We start from the raw sequence: 10258 nt of genomic DNA on the forward strand, positions 1-10258 counted from the left end.
GCAAAAAACAGATGGCTAATCATTACAAATAAATATAATCCATATTAATATAAAAGTTATTATTCAGTGATATAAAAATAAAAGCAAATAACATACATTAATCACCCTGGATTACTTCCAAACAAGCTTGCTTTTAAATGTATTTAAGAATGCCGAAATTGCCAAGACTTATTTAGCATTCATCTTATTTAATTCATCTTAATTGAATTAAAGTCTATAGTTATGTCCCTTATTGAGTGTAACACAATTAACTGGATTGCTCTGTTAGCCAGGTGATTTTAAGTAAGGCAAATGGTGAGGCGGGGGGGGGGGGGGGGGGGGGGGGGCAGGAGTGTTTAAGAGAAAAACACTTTAAATGTTCTTATAAAAAAATGCATCATTAATTTCTACCATCATACACTCAGGGGATAAAAATAAAATAAAAATTTATATCATCATGAAATTAATGTCTTATCTAGTAACTATCAAATTTTTCATTCTAGACAAACAACACTGTGAAATATTTTAATATTATATGGGACATGCATTTATAATCATGAAAGAGAGAGGAAATGAAGTCCGGGATATTGAATCCACTATGGCAAAACCAAAGAAATAAAAAGAATATGAAAAAGCGGAGTAGACTTCTTCAAAAGGCTTTACACATACTAATCAACATAACAAACCTATGAGATCAATGTTCTCTTATCCCAATGTGTGTACACTTATGTACAGAAAAGTAAGAGATTATGCCCAATGACCCACTTAGAATCCAAGCAATCAGGCTCCTGAGCCCTCAGGGTAAACCAAAGCCTTATACACAGTCCACAGTAAATTTGAAATAAAAGTGTGTTCTCATTAACTACATATTGGTATTCACCACAATACTCTGTGCTAAAGACATAGTTACAGTGTTCCAAATAAATATAGTCATTCAACTTTATTATATGTATATACTATTCTATTATAAAAACTGTATTTATGAAATTTTATTATAAAACTGATTTGAAACCTAAATCCTATACAATAAAGAGGTGATATGCAAATTGACCATCACTCCAACACACAAAATGGCCACCCCCATGTGGTCAAAGATGGCTACCACAAGATGACCAGCAGGGGAGGGCAGTTGTGGGCGATCAGGTCAACAGGGGAGGGCAGTTAGGAGGGACCAGGCCGGCAGAGGAGGGCAGTTGGGGGCGATCATGCCTGCAAGGGAGGACAGTTGGGGGGACCAGGCCGGCAGGGGAGGGCAGTTAGGGGCAATCGGGCCAGCAGGGGAGCAGTTAGGCATTGATCATGCTGACAGGGGAATGGTTAGGGGGTGATCAGGCTGGCAGGCAGAAGCAGTTAGGGGCAATCAGGCAGGCAGGCAGGCAGAAGCAGTTAGGGGCAATCAGGCAGGCAGGCAGGCGAGCAGTTGGGAGCCAGCAGTCCTGGATTGTGAGAGGGATGTCTGACTCCCCGGTGGGATTGGGCCTAAACAGGCAGTCGGACATTCCTCAAGGGGTCCCAGATTGGAGAAGGTGCAGACTGGGCTGAGGGACTCCCACCCCCCCAACCCGTGCACCAATTTCGTGCACCGGGCCTCTAGTATATTTATAAAGTTAATTCTCAGCTGCCACCTGCTCCAAAGACCTGCACAGGGTCAGCTTCATGGATATGCAACTTGTGCAACTGCACAGGACCCTGTGCTCAGAAAAGCCCCATGGTCGGTTTAATGTTCTATAATTACTATTTTTAAATTTATTTTTTAATATGCTTGTTTAAATTGAATTTTTAGAGAGAGAGGTAGGGAGAGAGAGACAGAGATTGGCTGCCTCTGGCATGTCCCCTATTAGGATCGAGCCTGCAACCTGGGCATGTGCCCTGACCGGAAATCGAACCGCAACCTTTTGTTGCACAGGAGGATACCCAACCTACTGAGCAATGCCACCTGGTTATTTTTAAATTTCTTAGTCATTTTCTGACTAAAGGCTCTGTATTTTCATCTTGGACTGGGCCTGTGCTGGACCTAAATTATATATGTCGAAGGAAAGAAAGGAGGGAGGGAGAGAGGGAGGGAGGAAGGAAGGAAATGAGACCCAAGTTTGTTTCCCCTTCCCCTTATTTGCACAAAATCAATAATACTATCACATTTATTCAATAAACAATAGGATAAAATTTTAGTAATTATAGATATTGATTTAAAATACTCCAGAGCAGAGAAATTAAAATGTTAAGGTAGTCTTCACCCAAATAGAAGCAAATGCAATTGTCTTCCTTGCAATTGTCTGGAAGAGTAAACTTGAAAAAGAGAGATGGCAAAAATGTGTGAATATGTTTATGCTTAAGGATATGAAAAATATCCACTACATGCCAAATGGAAAGCAAAGAGTGAGGGAGAGTATTATCAGTACCTAATGGCTGCAGAGAAGTGCCAGCTAATAGTAAGAGTGAAAAATAAGATTTTACCGTGAAAGCTCTAAGAAGAGCAAAACCTAAAGAGGAAGAAGATAAATATGCAAAGTTACCTTAAAGAAATGATTTCATGGTTTACTGACTTCATAAATATAGCTAAAGAATGTATGCATTGGAAGGAATATTCTTCAGCTATGAAAGTTCAGGAAAAAAAATCAGCTAAGCACACACTGACCACAAATACCCAATAGGTACCCGAGATTGGAAAAAAAGATTCTTGGTGATAAGACTTTGAGGATTTCCATAGAGATGGATGCCCAGAACTGTAAATAATCAATAGGTATTAGTGGGATATTCTAGTGTGATGACTACACATATCTGATACATCTAACCCAACTTCCTAGGGTTCTGCATTGGAAGTGCAATCTTGGATGATGATTGAGCTTTCCATAAGAGAAAGAAAGGGAAGCAAAGGGGAGGCCAGGGAAGTGGGGTGAGATTATATGAAGAGGGTAGAGGTAATTTTTGGATTCTGTCAAAGTCAACAGTATCTTCTGGTTTTATTCTGTTTACCCATGTGCATGTAGGACAGGGTTGAGTTGCATCATTAATGCCTGTTACAATACTCTGGTCCATGTGATAGATGTATGTGACACATAAACAAATACCACTGATACTCTGGAGCCACCCCAGTCTCCGCATTTTAGATACCATGAGTGACCCTCTCAAATCCTGATCACTTTAGTGGACACAACAAGCACTGTCCTGCCTCCGTGCTTTCACATTGGCTTTTACGTCTCTTTCATTTTCGTTAACTGCTACTTTGCCTTTGGGTCTCGATTTAAATGTTCGCTCAGAGCAGGGCTTTGCTACTTTTCCTGTATAATGGAAGTTCTCTTCTCTCATTTTTCTCTCTCTGACACTTTGTTGTTTTCACAGGGTGTTTTAGAACTTGCCCTTATTTTTATGCTTTAATTTTTTTTTGTTTTGTTTGTGTTTTGTCTGTCTTCCCAACTAGAATTTAAATTTGCTAGAGACAGAGACTGAGGCTTTTCTGTTCTGTTATGTCACCAGTGCTAGCACACCTGCTACATATCAGGTGCTTTATATGTGAAAAAACAAGTTGTTTCTAATTGTAGTTCATAGAGAACATATAACTCTCACCAAAATATTTCATCAACATACAAAATGGCCCTGAAGCCCTGACTGGTTTGGCTCAGTGGATAGAGCGTCAGCCTGCGGACTGAAGGGTCCCAGGTTTGATTCCAGTCAAGGGCATGTACCTTGGTTGCGGGCGCATCCCCAGTGGGGAGTGTGCAGGAGGCAGCTGATTGATGTTTCTCTCTCATCGATGTTTGTAACTCTCTATCCCTCTCCCTTCCTCTCTGTAAAAAACCAATAAAAATAATATTTGCCCTGAAGAGCTGTCACTGCTCGTAAGAAAGGGCACTGTCATTTGTAAAGGCAGAGACCAACTGCCCCTTGACAGAGGGAGGTGGAGAGCCTGAGAAATAGGTTCCCAATGAAGAAACAAAGTCACGGAAAAGGGGGAACTGTCGGTGGGAACTAAAATTTAACTGCTGAACAGTAAGAGGATTTTAACGGAAACATCCACCATGCGTTACCTCAAAAACAATTGCTTATCAGCTAAATGTTTGGCTTTAGAAATATCAAGAGCAATATAGGCAAAAATAAGAAGATCATCTAGAGAGTTTTTCACAGGCCAAATACCATGAGTTTAATAACAGGTACTTAGGGATAAATAAGGAATGCGTGTGATAAACATAGAAGAATGTGTGACCCATAGAGCAATCATCCAATTCAGGGTGACAGTGAGTTTGGGAGAGAAGAAGAGGAACAATCTGCTGAGAGGTACCAAGGAGATTCTAATATATTTTTAATATTTTCCTTTTAAAATTGACATTAATTAATTTTGTCAACATTTTAAGATTAGATAAAGCTGATCACAGAATCAATCATATTATTCTCTGTGCTTTTCTGAATGTTTGAAATACTTCAAAAAAAAGTAAATGGCCCTGAAGCATATACAAAGTGAACCCATAAATAATTTCAAGTAAGGTTTAAATTAAGTCTTGGAGATTACTCTTTACTAGGTAATAACATCAAACTTACTTTAAAAAATCTTTTGCAAAAGTCTTTTAAAATAGTTAAGTTTGGCTTATGAACATGGTTAACGTGTGCAGAAGTGTGGGGTATTTGGCTGTAAAGACAGACAGAGATTGTACTGAAAAAGGCCTGCAATGAGAATGCTGACCCTCCCTCTCTCTCTCTCTCTCTCTCTCTCTCTCTCTGTTCTCTCTCTCTCTCTCTCTCTCTCTCTCTCTCTCTCTCTATAGCATTCACCAAAGAACTAGGATATAGAGAATGTTATGTCCAGAGCTGTTGTACTAGAAATGTTATGTCACATTTATAATAGTGGGCAAATTGAATCAGGGGAGATCAAAGAAAATATATACAGTTTGAAAGATGTTGCAATAATTAAAACAAAAGAAAAAAATAACATTGAGAACAGGAAAGCATAGAAATCAAAGGAATAGATTTTTTCCCCTAAAGTGGTATTTTTAGAATATGCTGAAATAGGCCCTATTGTTTCACTATTAAGAGTATATTTAGAGCCTAGAAATGGGCAGTTGCAGAAAACAAATGAAAGAAGACTGGAAAGTAAATGGATGGTGAATACATGAAAAAAAAAACCAAGCAGAAAACATTTTCTGTAAATGCTTGTCAAAAAATATTTGGATGAAGTCATAAATAGATGAACTATACCGGGTAATGTAATACACTAGCAATCAAACCTTCAAGTGAAAATTTCTAACATTTAGCAGGAATTAAATCATGTCTTTCTGTGCAACATTTTGTGAATGATTGACATACATTTGAAATTGGGCACTAATGCTTGTTTCCAGTGGTTCTTCATGAGTGGACAAAGATGTCAACACAATTGAACATAGCAGTGGGCTTTCTGTTATCTCTTCCGTGAGGTCCACCTTACCATCCTACTGAGATTCGCAGCCATTCCATGTCTCCTCCTAACTCTAATATGTTCATTTACTTATTATGTTTACTATTTGCTGTCTATAGCTACCAATATAATAGACACACAAGCCACATATTGCTATTTAAATTTTAATTAATTGAAATCAAATAAAATTAAAGATTTAGTTTCTCAGTCACACTAACCACATTTTCTCCACATATGACTTTGGCTACCATATTGGATAGCACAGTTGAACATTTTCATGGTCACAGAAATTTCTATAAGGTAATCCTAGTCTATATCCTCCCACTAGCAGTTAAGCTCCATGAACACAGGGATTTTTATTTGCACAAAAAAATAAAAGTCCAACACTGAACAATCCCTGACATAATGTATATTTTTAATGAATTTTTGTTGAATAGGTGAATTGTCATTCTTTCTCACAGTCACTTAAAGTAGACATGGCTCTGTTATAATGCAGCTTTCCATAGCCTAATAAAGAGAGATATCAGGCAAACAGCAAATAAGTATACAATTGCAGGAGTTATATATGCTATGAAAGAATATGACAAGAAAATATTAATTCTCCTGGAAACACCTTTTTTCACTTAGTCTCTGAAACACCACAATTTCTTGATTTTATTTGAATCCCACTTCTCTGAATCCTTTATTGCTATGCCTCCAACCTATTAATATTGGAATGTACCAACATTCATTTGAGGGGGTGGGTTCTCTATATTTAGTACTCGATGGTTCCTTTCATGTAGTCACAGACTCTTTAATTTTTATTTACAGTCAAGAGCTTTCTTCTAAAATCTAGACTCCTATATCCAACTATCTAGTTGACATCTCCACTTGGCTATCTAGTAATTTTCTCAAACTCATCATGATCCAAACAAAATTTATTTTTCTTTTCAAAATCAACTGTACTTGAAGACTTCCCTATAATTTTTGTTGTTATTCCAATCCTCGGCCACAAATCTTGGTTTCACCCACAACATTTTTCTTTTAAACAGTAAGTCTGGTTGAGTCTCAAAAATATCTATAATCCTATCACTTCTCATCCCCTTTTAAAACTGTTACTACTACTCTTAAAGTTAACCTTATCTCTCTATAAAAATACTACTTCCCTTGATTCACCCTTATAGACTCTTATTTTATTTTGTTATAAAAGCTGTCATGAGATATAATTTACATTATATAAAATACATAATTTATAAGTTTCAATTCAGTGTTTTTAGTATAGAATGGTGCAACATCACTACTCTCTAACTTCAGGGAAAAAATTATAATCAGAAAGAAACCTTGAATCCATTAGCAGTTATTCCCTGTCCTCCCTCCCTCCAGGCTCTAGCAACTACTAATTCAGTGCTATTCCTATGTATTTGCCTATTCTAGATATTTCATATAAATTGAATCCCTTCTTTGCCTACTTTATAGAGGGGGTGTTGTTTTTTAAGTCATAAATGGGTGTTGGATTTTGTCAAATACTTTTTTTGCATGTATGCAGAAAATCATAAAGCATTTGCCCTTTATTCTATTAATGTGACACTTTACATCAATTTATTTTCATGTGTTAAAGCAACTTTGCATACTAAGATAAATCTCACTTGGTTTTGGTGTGTAATTTTTTTATGTTGCTGGATTTGATTTGTTAGCATTTTGTTGAGCATTTGTGTGTTTGTATCCATAAGGGATATTGGTCTACAGTTTTCTTGCACTATCTTTGTCTTGTTTAGTATCAGAGTGATACTGGACTAATAGAATGAGCTGAGGCATGTTCTCTCTTCTTCTATTTTTAGGATATTTTGTGAAGGATTGGTGTTAATTCTCTTTTAAATGTTAGACAAAATTCATCAGTGAAGCCATATGGAACTGGAATTTGCTTTGTGGGAAGTTGTTTTGTTACTAATTCAGTCTCTTTCCTTGTATGTCTATTTAAGTTTGCTATTTCTTTTTGAGTTAGTTTTAGTATTTTTCATTATCTTAGGAATTTGTCCATTTCATCTAAGTAATTTAATGATTGTCATATAGCCAGTGTAGCTCAGTGGTTGAGCATTGACCCATGAACCAGGAGGTCACTGTTCAATTCCTGGTCAGGACACATGCCCAGGTTGTGGGCTAGATCCCCAGTAGGGGGCATGCAAGAGGCAGCTGGTCAGTGATTCTCTTTCATCATTGGTGGTTCTATCTTTCTTCCTCTCCCTTCCTCTCTCTGAAATCAATTAAAACATAAAAATAATAATTGACATACAAATATAATATAAATGAGGTCCCTTACAGAATTTCTGTAATATATCCCTTAGAGATTCTCTGCCTAAGGGTTTTCCCTGGCTGTGCAGGGTGGACCAGAAGGGCAGAGAAGTTTATGCTCATAAAAAAAAAATCATCAACCAATAACTGATGGTAGTTGAAGGTATTATAACTCAGGTTTCTCTCCCCCTCAGTGGAGACAACTCTAAGGAACCATTTCTGAGAGATCTTCAGTGGGATTAAGCCTCAATTGTCCTCGGCAGTAACCTGCTCATTAGTATACACTGCTCTGCCTCCCATCCCTTCCCTGTGTCACTTTCCCACCCCCTTTGCTAGTGCTTCCTGGTAATCCCAAATAATCCATATCATAGAGTCTCCTTCTGAGGGAAACCAAACACCAACTATCAGCATCATTCACTTACTCTAAGAAGGAAAAATTATCATAGTTAAATACATGTATTCACTAGAGCTAAGCACACAGCAATAAACTATACTATCCTCACCCCTGTAATTTAAATATTAATAAGAATATTAATAAGAAAATAAATTTACCATACTAAGAGTAATGAAATCCCTTCAAGGAGATCAGGATACTAATAATTTTGCTCGCCGTGTATCATAAATACAATGCCATACACATATTTTTCTTAAAAGGTAGTCATTGCTATGCTTTGCTTTACTCTCTCAGCAATAACAGTAGACATTTTGCTTCCTGGGTTAATTCCCATACACCTACATACGCCACTGGTCATCAGTCAATTTCATACAAGTCAATCGATACGTATTAAGTGACTTTTGTGTATACGGCGCTTTGTGTTCCCTATGAAGAGTTGAAAACTTTGAATTTGATAACATGTTTCCCACTATTCTACCACAAAGAAAGTGCTGCACCTCACCCAATATTTTCCTTCCGGTAAATCCTTCAATACATATTTGATAAAAAGAAAAGACTTGAACAACACTCCATTTGTTCTGCATTTGGATGGTCAATAAATTGTCCATTATACAGGAAGAGTTCAGAAAAATAATAAAACCATTATGCACTATGTTTTGTTACAATCATTTTTCATTATAGTTTTAAATTTTGGTCTTTGATTTTTTTTTAATTTTTGCATTTTTTATATATTCTGTTTGTTCTTATAGTTTTCCTTGTTTACTATGTTTTTTTCCCTACTAATGTAAATGCATTGATATTCATAGTATATCCCATTGGAGAATCCTGAACAAGAATTAAGATGCCTGCATGCTTTGAACAGGATACAAAAAAACTCTTAAAGGAGAAACTAAACACTCCCATCATGACAGTAAAGGATACAAAACTCTTAAAGGAGAAACTAAAAACTCCCATCATGACAGTAACTGTTATTGGTTACAAATGAATTTGACTTTGAAATCACTTCAAGATCTCTCTATTCCCAACAGGCTTTGAGACTGTTCTGGCCACTAGAACCGTTAGTAATAGAAGATCTGTAGTGCCTTCTCTCTCTCTTTGGAATGTGTTCCTTCAATACCTAAGGATCCAGTTTATTCTGATGAGGAAGCTGAGGACACACCTTCTCCCCAAAGTACTAGTAAAGGAAATCAGTGGGGAAAGGGAAGAGAAGACTGAGTGCACATTGAGTCCCATCCATTTAGTGGGACCATTGGCTCAATTAACAAATAGCTACTAAGGGCTTACTAAGTACAGTCCCGAGACATTCCCAGACTGACAGACAAGGGAGAGAATGCTCCCAAAGGGAAGCTCTATGCGGTACCAGAATCAACTGATGTCCCTCAAGGTAATGTTTCATCAAGCAATTGCTTCATGTTCAGTCTGGGACTCTGACAAGGGAAAGAGTAAAGATGTTCTCAAAGAGGCCACTTCCGCTAATACAAATGATATTCTCTTGTGAGGAGATTCTAGTGACCCAACCCCATTTCAAGTTGTTAAAGATGGCATCTAGAGCGCATGGGATGTCGGAACACTGAGTCCAAAGTTCAGTCTGGGCACAAGCTATTATAGATTTAATATCCCTGGGTTAATTGGTAACTTGGAGCATACTAGCCACCAACTAGAAATCCTATGCTGTTCTTCAAACTAGCTTAGCAGGTTATAAAAATTTAAAATTAAAAACTATGGTGATATAAATTTACATTTTGTTCCCAAAATACATATTAATAAGAAAAGATTCTTATACCCAATATATAATAAAAATGAACTTTTATCTTTTAAGACTAAAATTATGTTATAAATCAATATAAACTGAGGATTCTTAATGCACTAAAATATAATTCATATGTAATCCTATCTAATAAAAGACAAAAAGGGTAATTAACCATACCTCCGCTACACTTCCTATTGGCTAATCAGCGAGATATGTAAATTAACTGCCAACAAAGATGGGGCTGGCAGCCAGGCAGCTGAAGCAAGCAGGCTTGCTTGCTCCAGTGATGGAGGAAGCCAAGGTTCCCTGCCTTCCACGGCCGGGCTCTAAGCTCTGAAAGCAACAATGTTTTAAGTATAGAAGCTAAACAAACCCCAGATACCTGCTTTCAGCCAGCCACTGCCTCAGAGCTGGGAGTGCCAGTGATGGCAACAAAGTTTCAATTATAGAAGGTAAATAAATCCCAGAATAAAAAAAAAGAAAA

At 37.2% G+C, this 10258-nt stretch overlaps 1 protein-coding gene across 3 annotated transcripts in view; it reads right to left on the reverse strand.

The window, feature by feature from the left end:
- The window catches only part of GABRA2 (gamma-aminobutyric acid (GABA) A receptor, alpha 2), a 107306-nt gene that overhangs the window by 58689 nt on the left and 38359 nt on the right, over positions 1 to 10258 (reverse strand). The gene's annotated exons all lie outside the window — the stretch shown is intronic.

Source organism: Myotis brandtii, unplaced genomic scaffold (assembly GCF_000412655.1).
Source record: "Myotis brandtii unplaced genomic scaffold, ASM41265v1 scaffold10, whole genome shotgun sequence".
Lineage (NCBI taxonomy): Eukaryota > Metazoa > Chordata > Mammalia > Chiroptera > Vespertilionidae > Myotis > Myotis brandtii.